Here is an 18,964-nt window from a genome sequence, read left to right as displayed (position 1 = left end):
TGCTATATGACCGACGCTAATATGTAAGGTCGATGCTATATGACCGACGCTAATGCGTAAGGTAGAGGCTATATGACCCACGCTAATGCGTATGGTAGAGGCTATATGACAGACGTTAATGCGTAAGGTAGAGGCTATATGACCGACGCTAATTTGTAAAGTCGATGATATATGACCGACGCTTATGTGTAAGGTAGATGTTATATGACCGACGCTCATGTGTAAGGTAAAGGCCATATGACCAACGCTAATGTGTAAGGTAGATGTTATATGACCGACGCTAATGTGTAAGGTCGATGCTATATGACCCACGCTAATATGTAAGGTCGATGCTATATGACCGACGCTAATGCGTAAGGTAGATGCTATATGACCGACGCTAATATGTAAGGTCGATGCTATATGACCGACGCTAATATGTAAGGTAGATGCTATATGACCGACGCTAATATGTAAGGTCGATGCTATATGACCGACGCTAATATGTAAGGTAGAGGCCATATGACCGACGCTAATGTGTAAGTTAGAGGCCATATGACCGACGCGAATGTGTAAGGTAGATGCTATATGACCGACGCTAATGTGTAAGGTAGATGATATATGACCGACGCTAATGACCGACGCGAATATGTAAGGAAGATGTTATATGACCGACGCTAATGTGTCAGGTGGATGCTATATGACCGACGCTTATATGTAAGGTAGATGCCATATGACCGACGCTAATGTGTAAGGTAGATGGTATATGACCGACGCTAATGTGTAAGGTAAAGGCCATATGACCGACGCTTATGTGTAAGGTAGAGGCCATATGACCGACGCTAATGTGTAAGGTAGATGCTATATGACCGACGCTAATGTGTAAGGTAGATGCTATATGACCGACGCTAATGTGTAAGGTCGATGCTATATGACCGACGCTAATATGTAAGGTAGATGCTATATGACCGACGCTAATGTGTAAGGTAAAGGCCATATGACCGACGCTAATGTGTAAGGTAGATGTTATATGATCGACGCTAATGTGTAAGGTAGATGTTATATGACCGACGCTAATGTGTAAGGTAAAAACCATATGACCGACGCTAATGTGTAAGGTAGATGTTATATGACCGACGCTAATGTGTAAGGTAGATGCTATATGACCGACGCTAATATGTAAGGTCGATGCTATATGACCGACGCTAATGCGTAAGGTAGAGGCTATATGACCCACGCTAATGCGTATGGTAGAGGCTATATGACAGACGTTAATGCGTAAGGTAGAGGCTATATGACCGACGCTAATTTGTAAAGTCGATGATATATGACCGACGCTTATGTGTAAGGTAGATGTTATATGACCGACGCTCATGTGTAAGGTAAAGGCCATATGACCAACGCTAATGTGATAGGTAGATGTTATATGACCGACGCTAATGTGTAAGGTCGATGCTATATGACCCACGCTAATATGTAAGGTCGATGCTATATGACCGACGCTAATGCGTAAGGTAGATGCTATATGACCGACGCTAATGTGTAAGGTAGATGCTATATGACCGACGCTAATATGTAAGGTAGATGCTATATGACCGACGCTTATATGTAAGGTCGATGCTATATGACCAACGCTAATATGTAAGGTAGAGGCCATATGACCGACGCTAATGCGTAAGGTAGAGGCTATATGACCGACGCTAATGCGTAAGGTAGATGCTATATGACCGACGCTAATATGTAAGATAGATGCTATATGACCGACGCTAATGCGTAAGGTAGATGCTATATGACCGAATCTTATGTGTACGGTAGATGCTATATGACCGACTCTTATGTGTAAGGTAGATGACATATGACCGACGCTAATATGTAAGGTAGATGCTATATGACCGAATCTTATGTGCAAGGTAGATGCTATATGACCGAATCTTATGTGTAAGGTAGATGCTATATGACCGAATCTTATGTGTAAGGTAGATGCCATATGACCGACGCTAATATGTAAGGTATATGCCATATGACCGACGCTAATATGTAAGGTAGATGCTATATGACCGACGCTAATGTGTAAGGTAGATGCTATATGACCGACGCTAATGTGTAAGGTAGATGCTATATGACCGACGCTAATATGTAAGGTAGATGCCATATGACCGACGCTAATGAGTAAGGTAGATGCTATATGACCGAATCTTATGTGTAAGGTAGATGCCATATGACCGACGCTAATGTGTAAGGTAGATGCTATATGACCGACGCTAATATGTAAGGTAGATGCTATATGACCGACGCTAATGACCGACGCGAATATGTAAGGTCGATGCTATATGACCGATGCTAATATGTAAGGTAGATGCTATATGACCGACGCTAATATGTAAGGTAGAGGCTATATGACCGACGCTAATATGTAAGGTAGATGCTATATGACCGACGCTAATATGTAAGGTAGAGGCTATATGACCGACGCTAATATGTAAGGTAGAAGCCATATGACCGACGCTAATATGTAAGGTAGATGCTATATGACCGACGCTAATATGTAAGGTAGAGGCTAAATGACCGACGCTAATATGTAAGGTAGATGCTGTATGACCGACGCTAATGTGTAAGGCAGATGCTATATGACCGACGCTAATATGTAAGGTAGATGCTATATGACCGACCCTAATGTGTAAGGTAGATGCTATATGACCGACGCTAATGTGTAATGTAGAGGCCATATGACCGACGCTAATGTGAAAGCTAGATGCTATATGACCGACACTAATGTGTAAGATAGAGGCCATATGACCGACGCTAATATGTAAGATAGATGCTATATGACCGATGCTAATGTGTAAGGCAGATGCCATATGACCGACGCTAATGTGTAAGGCAGATGCCGTATGACCGACGCTAATATGTAAGGTAGATGCTATATGACCGACCCTAATGTGTAAGGTAGATGCTATATGACCGACGCTAATATGTAAGGTAGAGGCCATATGACCGACGCTAATGTGAAAGTTAGATGCTATATGACCGACACTAATGTGTAAGATAGAGGCCATATGACCGACGCTAATATGTAAGATAGATGCTATATGACCGATGCTAATGTGTAAGGCAGATGCCATATGACCGACGCTAATGTGTAAGGTAGATGCTATATGACCGACGCTAATATGTAAGGTAGATGCTATATGACCGACGCTAATGTGTAAGGTAGAGGCCATATGACCGACGCTAATATGTAAGGTAGATGCTATATGACCGACGCTAATTTGTAAGGTAGATGCTATATAACCGATCCTTATGCGTATGGTAGATGCTATATGACCGACGCTAATGTGTAAGGTAGACGCTATATGACCGACGCTTATGCGTAAGGTAGATGCTATATGACCTACGCTAATATGTAAGGTAGATGCTATATGACCGACGCTTATGCGTAAGATAGAGGCTATATGACCGACGCTAATATGTAAGGTAGATGCTATATGACCGACGCTAATGTGTAAGGTAGATGTTATATGACCGACGCTTATGCGTAAGATAGAGGCTATATGACCGACGCTAATATGTAAGGTAGATGCTATATGACCGACGCTAATGTGTAAGGTAGATGTTATATGACCGACGCTTATGCGTAAGATAGAGGCTATATGACCGACGCTAATATGTAAGGTAGATGCTATATGACCGACGCTAATGTGTAAGGTAGATGTTATATGACCGACGCTTATGCGTAAGATAGAGGCTATATGACCGACGCTAATATGTAAGGTAGATGCTATATGACCGACGCTTATGCGTAGTGTAGATACTATATTATCTCATTAAGGTGGCAATAACAACGTGACGTCGTATTTCCTGCTTCCCTATTCTGCGCAATGCTAAAACCCTCCTAGTCTGCTTCCATGCCTACCGATATCCCATACAGTGTAACGATAGCTTAAGAGGAAGGAACTCCAGACTAATACCTTCCCTCAGTCCAGTGGATATAACTCCGGCAAGCATTAATGCTTACTGACGAACATGGTTCAAAACCAATCATGAATAAAAGAAATATTATCCACTGCAGAACGGATTTTATTCAATTCTGTAAAACAAATTAAAACGAGCAAAACATTTCACCAGCATTTTTGTAAATTTGTTTTGAAAGCCGTTTTCAATATGAGAATTCAATATCACTTTTGAATCATTATTAACACTTATAGGTTTTTAAAAAAAATCAATTTAAAATCCATGGCATGTTTCTTAAAGATCTTTAATTCATTTATATATATGCAAGTTCTGATGAGAAATAATTAACCTCTTGATCCATGCTATACGATATATAGGCGTGTTTGAAAAGCATTTCTTCCTAATAAGGTTATTTCGGTAAGCAGGCTTATTTTTGGACATAAATCGTGGGTATGTTTTTGTGTGCATTTGAGACATGTTCCGCCCTTAAAAGAACGCATCGAATAAAGGCTTTTAAAAGCATGGGTAAATGCCTCGCTTGCATACGATTAACAATTTCACAGATGTAAGTGAAATGTTTACGAATATGTGCTCGAATTACGCATACAACTGATCAAATTACATAATGCATACGTCAGTGAGTGCACTGCAGTATATATCAATTATTTATATGAAAGACCGATTTTAAAGTCGTTAAATCTTTTATATTATTTCAGTCATGATAACGGTTCACTAATTTTAAATACTTTAAATTGCAAAAATGTCGTTCATTCATTCATATACGTGTGCACTATTAATATATCGTTTTTTTATGCTTTCCGGCAGTTTAAATGTATAAATCCATTAAATGAAATTGATATTTCATTGTATCGTACACTACAAATCAATTTAATATTCACACCTCCGCGCATAAAGTTTGAAGGGGGTAAATTTGAGCGGTCGATTGGTCGGTATGTTTGTTGACAATATATATTAGAACGAATAATCGAAATAAAACTGACATATTACAAGCATGCTATGTAGAAGTGCCTGACGTATGTATCATGGCCTATGGACAATGCGTCCTTATTTATCATTGTTACACGCTTTGCTTTGTAAGACTTCGTGAAACAAATGTCTCACTGTGAAGAAACCTCTCTCACTGTGGAGCAACCTCTCAGACTGTGATGCAAACCTCTCTCATTGTGGAGCAAACCTCTCAGACTGTGGAACAAACCTCCCTCACTGTGGAACAAACCTCTCAGACTGTGGAACGAGCCTCACTTACTGTGGAGCAAACGTCTACCACCACTGTGGAGCAAACCTCTCAGACTGTGGAGCGAACCTCACTCACTGTGAAGCGAATCTCTTTCACTGTGGAGCAAACCTCACTCAATGCGGAGAAAACCTCACTCACTGAGGAGCAAACCTCTCTCACTGTGGAGCAAACGTCACTCACTGTGGAGCAAACCTCACTCACTGTGGAACAAACCTCACTCAATGCGATGCAAACCTCACTCACTGTGGAACAAACTTCTCTCACTGTTGAGCAAACCTCTCTCACTGTGGAGCAAACGTCACTCACTGTGGAGCAAACCTCACTCACTGTGGAACAAACCTCACTCAATGCGATGCAAACCTCACTCACTGTGGAACAAACTTCTCTCACTGTTGAGCAAACTTCTCTCACTGTGGAGCAAACGTCACTAACTGTGGAGCAAACCCCACACCCCACTCAATGCGGAGCAAACCTCATTCACTATGGAACAAACCTCTCTTACTCTTGAGCAAACGACTTTCACTGCGGAGGAAACCTCTCTCACTGTGAAGCAAACTTCTCTCGCTGTGGAGCAAACCTCACTCCTCACTGTGGAGCAAACCTCACTCACTGTGTTGCAAACCTCTCTCACTGTGGAGCAAACCTCTCTCACTGGAGAAAACCTCTCACACTCTTGGGCAAACCTCTCTCACTCTGGAGCAAACCTCACTCACTGGAGAAAACCTCTCTCACTCTTGGGCAAACCTCTCTCACTCTTGGGCGAACCTCACTCACTGTGGAGGAAACCTCTCTCACTGTGGAGCAAAATTCTCTCGCTGTGGAGCAAATCTCTCTCACTGTGGAGCAAACCTCACTCACTGTGGTGCAAACCTCTCTCACTCTTGGGCAAACCTCTCTCACTGTGGAGCAAACCTCTCTCACTGGAGAAAACCTCTCTCACTCTTGGGCAAACATTTCTCACTCTTGGGCGAACCTCACTCACTGTGGAGGAAACCTTTCTCACTGTGGAGCAAACCCCACTCACTGTGGAGCAAACTTCTCTCACTGTGGAGCAAACCTCACTCTCTGTGGAGGAAACCTTTCTCACTATGGTGCAAACCTCTCTCATTGTGGAGCAAACCTCACTCACTGTGGAGCAAATCTCACTCACTGTGGTGCAAACCTCTCCCACTGTGGTGCAAACCTTTCTCATTGTGGAGCAAACCTCTCTCACTGGAAAAAAACCTCTCTCACTCTAGGGCAAACCTCTCTCACTCTGGAGCAAACCTCACTCACTGTGGAAAAACCTCTCTGACTCTAGGGCAAACCTCTCTCACTGTGGAGCAAACGTAGCTCACTCTTTGGAAAACCTCTCTCACTGCGGAGTAAACCTCTCTCACTCTTGGGCAAACCTCACTAACTGTGGAGCAAACCTCTCGCACTGTGTAGCAAACCTCTCAGACTGTGGAGCAAACCTCTCTCACTCTGGAGCAAACCACTCTCACTGTGAAGCTAACCTCTCTCACTCTTGGGCAAACCTCACTCACTGTGGAGCAAACCTCTCTCACTGTGGAGCAATCTTCTCTAACTGTAGAGCAAACCTCTCAGACTGTGGAGCAAACCTCTCTCACTGTGAAGCTAAACTATCTCACTCTTGGGCGAACCTCACTCACTGTGGAGCAAACCTTTCTCACTGTGGAGCAAACCTCTCTCACTGTGGAGCAAACCTCTCAGACTGTGGAGCAAACCTCTCTCACTGTGGAGCAAACCTCTCAGACTGTGGAGCAAACCTCTCTCACTGTAGAATAAACCTCTCAGACTGTGGAGCAAACCTCACTCACTATGGAGAAAACCTCTCAGACTGTGGAGCAAACCTCTCTCACTGTGGATCAATCTTCTCTCATTGTGGAACAAACCTCTCTCACTCTAGTGCAAACCTCACTCACTGTGGAGCAATCCTCTCTGACTGTGGAGCAATCCTTACTCACTATGGAGCATACGTCTCTCATTGGTGAGCAAACCTCACTCACTGTGGAGCAATCCTCACTCACTGTTGGATAAATCTCTATCACTGTGGAGCAAGCCTCTCTCATTGTAGGGCAAACCCCTCTCACTGTGGATCAACTCTCTATCACTTTGGAGCAATCCACTCTTACTGTGGTGCAAATATCACTTACTGTGGAGCAAATTTCTCTCTCTGTGGAGGAAACCTTAAGATTGTGGAGCAAACCCATTCACTGTGGAGCAAATCTCTCTCACTGTTGAGCAAACCTCACTCACTTTGGAGTTAACCTCACTTACTGTAGTGCAAACCTTTCCCACTGTAGGACAAACCTCTCTCACTGCCGAGTTCCGGGCCAGTCAAATTCCGCGTGGGTCGAAATTTCGATCATACTACAAATGAATATTTGGCAAACCTGAATTAAGCATAGCGTTGATAATGCATTTTTGTTTCTATATGTCAACATAAAGTGAGTGCTATGGTGTGTACTAACGTAACAATAAAATATAAATAGTATGATTTCAAAAAAACTACATCAGACTTATATTGTATGAGTTCTCTTGGAACAGATCCGAAGACAACAGCGGTCCAACACCAATGTGCTGATTTCAAACGATTTCATTTCAGTTATTCGTATTATACATAGATCCAGTTCAGACCTTCAACGTCAAACGCAAATTTATAACTCAAATAACATTTGCCAGATTTATGTCTTAAAGAAATAGATGCTATTATATATTCAATTGTATTAAATCAAAGTGTATATGCACGACCCAATTATTACAAATAGTCTATATGCGGTTATGGCGCTTTCAGTGGGGTCATTTTGCATTGCATATTGCATGAATCTCTCATACAGCCTTTTTGTTGCGCATGCGTGTAAAATGGCGTATAATATGCTATGTGTTAAAATTGTTGCATGCCGTATACATGTTTTTGTATGTATATGTGTTATTATGACGGTAAGCTTGAAATGCTTAAGTCTAATAAATATTATATTCTGTTCTGTTCTGTTCATACAACCCATACTGGGCTCGCTTCTTCTCCTATTTCACTTTATCCTCATATATAGCTATTAACCCATGAGAGGTATTTCACATTTCACTGGTTAAAGGTGGTTTTCGACAATACTTCTTGCTCATGCTAGGGCTTTTAAACATGTAATCCTGTCTGGTATTATTTACCGAATTTGGTATGTTCGTGCTGTTCAGATAAAGGGTGATGGAGAAGATTTGGGCGGGTCGGCACTTTGAGCCTTGGCGCGGAACGGATCAAGTTGTCGCCACCACCCGCTGCCATATATATTATGGCTACGTGTTGACATTTAATGGAACAAAAGGTGCACGAATGATATTTTATCAAAATTATAGATGCATATACTTTACTTATAGTCAGTACCCCTGGCATTTCATTTCGTGCGAACAAGCTTGCCTTAGTACCAGAATATTAAAAACATGTATTTAATAAGTTAACGCCATTTTTAAAAACGGGAAAAAAGACATCAGGTTGATTATCTAAACATTATTCCAAACAGAGACTGCCATGACATAAACAGTGACATTTAATGCACCAGTCGATTATAACAATGCCCCCCCCCCCAAACCCAGGTCCGGTGGTAAACCGGGGATAACGGGGGAAATGGGTCGTGTTTTTACCTTCTAGGTTGCTTCGCAGTGCCAAGTGAATGCGGTGGTTTTGTTTTCTCGCTGAAAATAGCGGGGAATTGGCCTTTAACCCAGGTTGTCCCCGGGGTGCGGGGGCATTTGGCGGGGATTTCACCAGCAGTTTGTCCCCGCAGGACGGGGATTTTACCTGGGATTGGCTTGACCGAAAGTAAATGTCCCCACTATTCTCCGGACCAGGGGTTGGGGGTGGGGGTACAATTGACTGGTGCATAACAGCGTGATGAAAAAAGTGACATTTTGGACTTCAACGATATCCTCAATGGTGACATTTTAGTCGGTATTTCATGTTAATGAATGTCCACATTATCAAGGCATTTTAATGATAAAAGTATTAAGAAATGTAGATATGTAAAATATGTCTTTGACGCGAGTGGGTGATATGGGTATTGCCTCCTCAAGTCACTTTAAATCTGAATAAATTTGGCGAAAAAATGAGCCTATCACAGTGTACAGTTTGATGTTAAAAGAAAGCAATAAAACTTTCACCGACGTATAATTATGTTGATTGAATATTTTTATGAAAGAAATTGAACCTATCACCGAAGAGTATCTTGATTAAATACATTAAATACATAAAATGAAGAAAATAACATAAAACGTTATTATATAAAAAAAAATACGTTCCATAAAATTGTGTAACGTTGGTCAATATTGACTGACCGTTCCCTTTGAAATCTTAATATTGGAAAAGAATGATTTATTTCATGATACATAAGTCAATATCTCCGTGAATATACATATTAAAATAGGTGCTTTGTTATACAAATATCTCATATTTCGCAAGGCAGAATACATTGAAACATCGCTTTAAAACTGAATATTTGAGAAAAAAAATGAATAACCCACATGTCTTAAAGCTGCACTCTCACAGATTGAACGTTTTGATAACTTTTTTTTATTTTTTGTCTTGGAACAAGCCAATTTTTACGAAAATTCATGGAAACCAGTTATATAAGACTGCTGACAAAAAAATTAGATCGCAAATTTTTATATTTAAGTTCAAAAGTTGATGTTTTATTCATTTTTCTTAAACCGTTAGTAACGGTTTAAACCATAAAACATTAATTTTCGAACGGAAATATGAAAATCCACGATCCGATTTTTTGTCAGCAATCTTATATCATTGGTTTGCAGATATTTACGCAAAAATTTGCACTTTCCAAGACAACGAATAAACAAATTTGTTAAAATGGTAAATCTGTGAGAGTGCAGCTTTAATATTACATAATATTTACACCTCAACTTTCATTCCTTAAATGAACAGCCTTTCGGCATTCCCGAATATTTTCCGAAGAATGCAATATCTTCGGGTATGTTCGGATCGCGAATCATCGCATATTGATAATCCAGTAAATTAAAAATTGTTTATATTGTTATTGTTTGTATTGCGTCAGCAGGACACGAAGAATTAAATCAACGTGTAAGACAGTGTTGCCATAAGTATATTTTCAATTTTACGGTTGAAAGTGATTTAAAGTGATTATTTTCCCGTGTTATTGTGACGTAATATGATAAACTGTTTCCGGTTACAGTCGGGTTGTCCTATTTAAAGATTTGGTGAGAAAGAATTACTGCAAGGTTTATTAAATGAAATGAAGTATTTTTCTAACAATTCTAGATAGAAATAATGAATTATTGGTGTTAATACACACTCTACCCAGCCCTACTGCGTTCATACCTCGATAATGACATCTCTCTTGCAATATTAACATTAAATATCGGTCAAATGCCGGATTAATGTTGAATAGTTGTCTTAGATATTGCTGTGCATCCGATACAATATCGGTCCGAAATGCATCCGACGGACAAACCAATATTGGTCCGGTATCGTTCGCGATATGTTTATAATAAATACGTTCTTGGTTTCTTGCCGTGATTCTATTATTACCAAAGAGTATAAGTATTTATTTGTACGTAAATACATTGCGTTGGTTGTGTGATAGCCACTGCATCCATGCAACCAAAATAACTATGAAAGATACAGTGCTGAAAACGGAACCGTTTATCAACTTAATAGTGTATACGGTCAAATATGGCACTAGTGTCCAAGAAAGAAATGCAGAACAAATTGTTTTCAATACAATAAAAAAACTCATAAAACTTATATATTTTTGATAATCAAGGGAGCAATGAATGTAATAAAACTAAAATGTGGCGATGTCGAGGTAAAAATATTATCGATATATCGCTAAAACAAACAAGTTCTCAAACATAATAAACAAGTTTATTAATATTTGCTAAATACTCTTTTAAAATGATCAGATAGTCATTAAATTTGGTTCTAGCTGTGTGCGCGCTGATCACAAGACGGACAAAACTTTCTATATTGACTAATTTTAAAATGATATTTCACCGTTTTAAAACAGTTTGATATCAATTTTTGCTCACTGATAAAGTTCTATAAACACCGGAAAGCATTTAAACAAACTGTCGCTATTATTTACCATCTTATTTAAATTGTTACATTATAATGGAAAAGAAACACAGACTATAACTCTTTACCTGATTTCAACCTCCGTTTCCGTGTCCCACCGTGAGTTGTTGATATGAAGAATATCAACGTAATTAATATATTAATAAGCTCCGCTCATTTGAACTACGTAACAGTTAAAAAAATGCCATCCGGTTCGGTAGTTGCATATAGAATTTAAGAATGCTCTTTTCTTACTGCACAATACAGCGATAATAAGATTTCGAAACATGCACTGAATGGTTTAAATGTATTACTCATGAATGCGAAAGGACGGAATGTTGATTTAAATTAAGCATGCTTAGCTCATCGCTATAACCACAAAGCACAACTGTTTAATACATGAAAGTATTTTTGACAAGTATTATCTACAAGCATGTTATACAATATCGTGAAATCTAAAGATACTTGTATTAGTAATGTATGTCTACAAGGATGATTTAATACCCTTAAGTTGATACAGAAAAAAACATTTTCATATCAATAGAGATTTATAATAAATGACAATAGCCCATTTGGAATTTGTTCCGTATTACTTTCGGCATTTCGAGTGACGTGGCGAACAATAACATGAATGTGTTTGCCAGTCAAATTTTGGAATAATTCCTGCTAGAAACAAATACTAGTATGTTAGTTCTAGGAAAAAACATTACCTTCAGTTCAATTAAATGTAGTGTTTGAGCTTGTATTTTTAAATCTAAGTTTAAATTGATTGCCAATGAAGCGTATTTTTGCCAACATAAATAAGATTCCCAAGAGTTATGTCATTGATTTAACTGCGTAATTAAATTACTACGCAAACTACTTGAATCAGACTTACACATACCGATTTCTGAGTATGTAACCGTCCAAATACACCCGAGGTTGTTTTCGTAGAAAATGGCCGAGGAGTTCCGAATGAAGTGTTTACCATGTTGCGTAGACTTACTTTAATACCAAAGGAATATTTGGTGTATTTTATGAAACTCAATTTAAACTGGTAAATTTAATAACAGTTTTATTTTAACCATTTTGTAAAGGGACTTGTGAATTAAATAAGTGCACCGATCTCTCCAATAATAGTTTTATCAAGGCAATGCACGAGCAAGACAACTGTTTTATATCGTATCTTATAATTATTTTAGAGAACAGCTGTGTTTTCATGTTTCATATGTAGATATGTATATGTTTTATATACACATTGATGGGACTGAAATAAACTATAAATCTCAAGATGCTTTGTCGGGCCTGCTCGAATTTCGCATGCAAATCAAGCATTTAGTAACGGCCGATTTGAATCATTGCAAAAACAAACCTGCATTATTGAGTGTAGGAGTAAGCCGTGTAGTTGCAGGTCTTTCTCTCTCAAAACTCTTATCAGAATATAATTTTAATAAAGAACAGCACATTGATACAAAATCTGAAAATTCGCCCCAGTCACCAAAGCAATTATTGCAACTGTTCAAATTTGTTTGGACAATAAATTGATACCTATCAATTTTGTTTTAACACATTTTTCTGTTCTAAGCAATAAAAAAGTAAGATGAGAATCAATGTGAGTGCATTTCCGGTAAAGTGTGGCATGCTGGAAATGCCGTCTGACACCCCCATGCCAGAGTCTCATGCAACATCTCCCAACTTCTTATTTATTTGTGGGTATATATATATATATATATATATATATATATATATATATATATATATATATATATATATATATACATGTATAAGGTTGCCATCACCGCGTTGATGTAACATATGCGCATTGGTACTGCGTTTGGATCCGGGATGCTGTAATCGAATCTAGCGGAAATTTGCATATTTTGATCTAACAAAAGGCTAGACGGATGCAAAAAAAAACAACAACGAGAGTTGAATACTACCCGGATCTTAACGCAATATTAATAACCCTTCTATCATATACATTGCTGGTTTATAAACATTTAACATACACATTTTTTTGCATTAGACATTAACAGTTCAGAATTGGCCCCCTTGCCGATGTGACCCCTGTGTGTTATTTGCGATTTGTTATACGACACAATAACATAAAATTGAAGGATGTGTCTGATTTAGAAAAGTGCTAAACAATGATAAAGATCTCGAATATCATCAATGAAATGTTAAACCAAAATATATCACCATCCATCAGCACTTACAGCGCTTAAATTACGTTCATTTGATTTTTTAAAAAGAACAAACAATTACACTATGTTTGAATTATTACATTAGCATACTACTAGTATTTGAATAAACAATAAATGCTATGGGGATTTTATCGATTAAAATATTAATCTCTTGCGCACCAGTTAAGCATTTCCGGTCAAGTGTGGCGTGCTGAAAAATGCACCATGCCAGAGTCTCATGCAACATCCTGCCACATCTTATTTCTTTGAGGGCACAGTTTATGGCAAGTGAAGTATGGCATTTCAAAATAGCGCAATCGAATATATGTTTCTACAGAAAATTTAATAACAAAATTTATATATTAAAATGATCTTTAAAAACGCTATTTTAGAGGAAATATTTCATGCTAATATTGAACAAAATATAGTAATCGTATTGATGTCAGTTAATAACGTCGCATGCGTGAAATGTACAAATATGCGTTTTTCAACGTTATTTTTTTAACAAGTTGATATTAGTGCATAAAATGTGTGTTTTGGGTTATCGTGGTGTGTAAAAACGCAAAAACCCGGGCGTTATCGGTAAAAAACGTTCATTTTTCAGTTAAATTCACGTGCTGTTAATGACCGGTTTTTTGTTTTACATAAGCGCTTTCAGGGCTCGCATCATAATAATGGCAGCTGAGCGACCTGGTTTCTGACCGAAAGTGGGTCAACGATCCCAACTTTTGCACAAAAACAAATTTCAGTATACATAGCTGTATACAAATATCAACAAATTAAATAAACCTCATTTAACTTACATATTTTCTTCTGAGTTGTCTTTTCCTGGCAACCTGATGTGTGTTTACTAGATAGTATTTTCTGCAGTTGTTTTGACTATTTGTTTGTTTTAAAACTTAAAGCACTAAATTAAGTCTAAAACGTTCAATTCCTCCGAACATTAGCTATTTCTGTTGATTTTATTCAGAACAAACGACTTATATGGACATGATTCCATTACGTCGTTTGCAATGAACAAAGAAATTTCAAATACTGTTTTCCCTAATGCTGAACATGCTGTACATTTTATCAAGAACATGTTTTTTCAGGCTTAAATTATTTGTAAAAACAAATAAAGGTTTAAGTAGGACTTTATCGGTAATTAATCGATTACCCAATAGGTATTGTGTGTAAATAATCCCAGTAATCCAGTCAATTGTAAAAAAAAAAACACTTTCCAAACGAATAACACTGTGCAAACAATGGCGTCGAAACCAAAATGCAACTGCCGAGTAATGTTACCGCCCTAATCGAGCCTTATGTAAAACATTTTTAATGACATCACTCATGACGTCACACAAGCACCTGTTATGGAGGTTTTTTTTAACTAACTGTATTTGCATTTTCATGACATTTAACAGTTTTTTTAAACACAAACGTTTCTCATGATAATAATAGCGATAGTCCAACTTTTTTCAGCCGTTACCATCTGCACTCGGGCTGTAACCCATTTTGCGGGCCTTTGCAGATGGTAAAGACCTCAAAAAGGTTTATTTACCCTATAATAAAGGTTATTGAAGAAAAACAAACAAAAAACGGTTGTTTCTGATCCGGATAAAAAAATCCGTCCCTCCAGCACGCTGCATTGAAATGACTTAGCAAGACTCGTTACCGGCTTACGCAAATGACCTCAGATCAATTTGTCTTCCCGGACCGGAAACAGATACGAACAGTACTTGTCGCCTGTTTTAGTATATAATGATGTTGTTTTTTTAACCTAGAATATTACCACAACGCCTATACCACTAGACTGCTGGCCGTGCGATTATAACTTGCCATTGCCATTTTGCTGACTGGGACATATGATCGATGTTTCCAGAATTGGTGACCTACCCGGGAATTCATGTCCGGTATGCAAGGAAAAATCTGTACAGAGGACACATCTTAATGAACGTTTAATTGAACTTTAACAAAATATCGCACGATTCAGAAATTGAGTTGTTAACTTATACCTCTGTAGCACTATTACAACTTGTGCTACTAGGCGAGTCAATGTGTACCATAGTTTGAGGGGATGTCAAAGTGATGTCGCAATGTGACGTATTTAGTCGAACTATTGACGTCATTTCCCCTACATTGTAAGATACAGCCAAGTTTAACATGAAGCCTTTTGATATTTCGGCTTTCCACTATTTCCTCACCTGTTTCTCGGATTTTCTTAAAGAGCAATCTGGAGCTCTTTTCTATCCCGAGTTGTCCCCCCGTGTACGAAAATTCACATCGTTGTCAAGCGTTCACTGTATCGAGATATATCTATCAATGCTTCACATCCGTATCTATCGTGTCAATCAATTCATGTACCAGTACCATTGAAGTGACACTCTTATTCAAAATCTATACATACACGTGTAAATCGAATATAAAGTTTGAGTGATACAGCCTCAACTACTTACTAAATAATGCATTTATGGAAAATAATAATTATTATTAACAATATTATTATAGTTTATATGGTCTCATAAGGTAGCAATACCGTGTTTTCTGAACACTTCTTTTAAATTAAACTCGGTATGCTTGATAAACTTCTGCATTGTTTTCGACATTTGTTCATCCTTTTGGTACATTAAAACATTTTTATTAAATGTGTTAAATCTTTTTTGGGAGTAATAGTGCATCTTAAACGCTAGTAAAGAACTCGCATTATATCGTAATAAGGTCATACTTATACAGTTTTAACACAAGTACCTACACCTACTAACCCCTTTACTTTAAATATCGTATAAACTCGTTTCTTAAATATTACATAACCCTCCCTAGCTCTTGTAAACCAGAAGTAACTCGTACTTATTCGTACAACTATAGTACAGTCTCTTGCGTACCCTTATTACACCCGAAATCATATCGATTGAACATCGTACTACTGTGGAAAATTGTAGGGTTAATAGATCTTTGATTGACTATTACTGGCCCCTAAAATATCAACGGTAGATCGTGATAAACCCGTAAAAGTATTTAGACGATTTTTTTCACTATCGACCTATTTTGGACGATTAAGGACAGGGTTCAACATTTTGTTAGCATGTTTTGACGTTATGTTTTATGAATTTATCACCTTTCAGTACGAGGGCAATAATGGCTGGGTATGTACTTGAGAATTTCAAAGTACAACCAAATCCATGAAAATAAGAGTGAGGATATTAAGTTTAATGACGTGAACGCATTCTTTTGGTCTGACAGCCTTTAATCGTTCTGTTCGGAACTACTTTCCGTCAATAAAAATTACTACGCAAAAATGCAAAATTACAGTTAGGACTTCAGCCCAACATTTGTTTCTCTTGAAACAAGATCGGAGAAAAAGCAGAAAGTTGTTTCCAATTTGGAGGTACTCGGCCATTTTTATCGAAAACAACATCGGATGTATATGGACGGTTTACGATGTCAGAAATCGGTACACTTTGACTACGCTGCAAGTAGATCGCGTAGTAATTTCAATTTAATAGTTAAACTTAATGACTTAACTCTTGGGAATCTTATTTTTGTTTGCAATAATACACTTCACCGGCATTCAATTTAAACTTAGATAAAAAAAATGCGGTTACCGTAAAATATTCGAAACGAAAGTTAGGAGACAACTCATTCGGAACTTCTCAGCCATTTTCTACGGAAACATCCTCGGATATATGCCGGTACATCACTAGAAGTAGTTCGTAAAATTTGAATTATATAATTATTATTTAAATGTTGTGTTTTGGCTTATAGTAATATACCCTGCACTTCTATCTACCAGTATGGATAACTCGATCTTCCATTCCCAACCAGGGAAGCTGTATAATCTCCCATTAAAGATAAAGCTTAAGTTGACACTAATACGGTCACATATGCACTTGGGATACAGAGGTTTATCATGAAATGACCCTTTTCTGACGTCCTACTTCACGTCGATTTCGATGTTTTCCTATTTTAACATTTTATAACGAATCTTCTTCGATTATTTTCATGTTTTAAGAAAATGTTAGTTGTTTCAAAAACAAAACGGCACTAAGGTTCAAAAGGCTGAGGTTTAAAAGCACCCTCAGTCCTACTGCTGAGTCCGTTAACAGTGTATGACCTGCAACGCCATATTTTATTTGTAATGTTTTACCGAGTTTTTCATGCCGCTGAATGCTATTATTCATTTTACCGACGAGTGCAATATTAAAGTTACAAAATCTCTTTTTGGTGACATTGTTTTGCTGCTTATAAATTAATTTTAGTTTCTAGCGAATATTTCAAAAAGCTTGAAGTGAGAGTGGTCTAGTGGTTTAGGTGTCCGCCTCTCACCGAAGAGGTTGTGGGTTCGATCCCCACCAGGGGTACTTTCTCGTGGCCTCTCAAACAAGGACACAGTAATGGTTTTTACACAGGAAACGGACTCGAGAGTGATCTTATAAGCTTTCAGCTTTCGTCACAATCGAGCTGAAATAAATAAATATAAACCAAAAGTTTCTCCGTTCCAAAGCACACTATTTCAATGTTCCCATGTTTATCCGATGCACTAGCTGGACGAGAAAACCTGTCGATTGCAATGTAAGTTTGTGACATACTGATCATAGCCCTTATTGCCAATGTCGGGGCAGAATTTGGCATTTAAGGTAATCACTTTGGGAGCGCAAATAAGAAAGAACAACCTCATCCCAACAAATACGAACAAAACATGAATTATACGGGTAACTTGGGACTTAAAGTCATTCTCAATGTAAGATGGATATGTTTTTCAAAGGGAAGTAAATTCTATAAGCTTTGTTTAAAATAAGGAAAATGGCAAACTATCTACGCTTTATATTTTGCCAACAAAACCCTTTTTATATCATGCATATAGATTTCAAATATGTGGGTCGAATGCCTTTAAACGATTGTATATTAGATGCATGTGAGTCTAACTTATTTTGTGCGTTGCTTATAATACTTAAGCCATACATGGTGCTGAATGATTTCACGTTTTGCTGACATTAAAACATGTAAAACTTCTCTGAATATATGTTTGACTTTAAATGTTGTTAACAACAAGGCATTTAATAGCTATTTTGATCCAAAGATTAAAAACAAGTACATACCTTATAAAAACACTAACAATGACTTGTTTTCACAAACCACGTGGTCTACGCAAATCGACGTCCATTTAGTTTTGAATGTCGACGCATGAGTCGAATACGGCACTTCACTGCAGGCCCGATATTTTCATCTTGGCCAGCCTTATAAAGTAATGACCAGTTGACGTCACACTATACCTTGAAGGAAATATGCAAATGCGGTATGTTATTGGTACATTAAGTTGCCGTTAAAATCGTAGTGCTTGACTTGTTCTTTTCGAAACCGAAAGTAAAAAAATCCTTTTTAAGTAAAAAAACGTATTTAAAGCAACACCCTTATTCAAAGTTTTAGATCAAAATTGAAAACCTGTTTAGTCAGTTTTATGGGCAATGATAGTTTAGACGCAGAGAGATCTAATTTAAACTGTTTTCAACAATTGTGAAGCGCAATAGAATATTTTATAATTTTTGCGTTATATAAATG

At 37.8% G+C, this 18,964-nt stretch overlaps 1 protein-coding gene across 5 annotated transcripts in view; it reads right to left on the bottom strand.

The window, feature by feature from the left end:
* LOC128211253 (prion-like-(Q/N-rich) domain-bearing protein 25) overlaps nucleotides 1-11,569 on the bottom strand; it is a 72,362-nt gene extending 60,793 nt beyond the window's left edge. For 2 of the 5 annotated variants that reach the window (XM_052915829.1, XM_052915830.1), the window contains exon 1: nucleotides 11,357-11,569. The gene's annotated coding sequence lies outside the window, so the exon portion shown is untranslated. The remainder of the gene's footprint in view (nucleotides 1-11,356) is intronic. The other 3 variants (XM_052915827.1, XM_052915822.1, XM_052915828.1) reach the window with 2 other exon arrangements.
* Nucleotides 11,570-18,964: the final 7,395 nt, after the last annotated feature.

The sequence above is a fragment of the Mya arenaria genome, chromosome 12, assembly GCF_026914265.1.
Source record: "Mya arenaria isolate MELC-2E11 chromosome 12, ASM2691426v1".
Classification (NCBI taxonomy): domain Eukaryota; kingdom Metazoa; phylum Mollusca; class Bivalvia; order Myida; family Myidae; genus Mya; species Mya arenaria.
The sequence above is the reverse complement of the archived record's forward strand: the minus strand, read 5'-3'. Positions and strand labels throughout refer to the sequence as shown.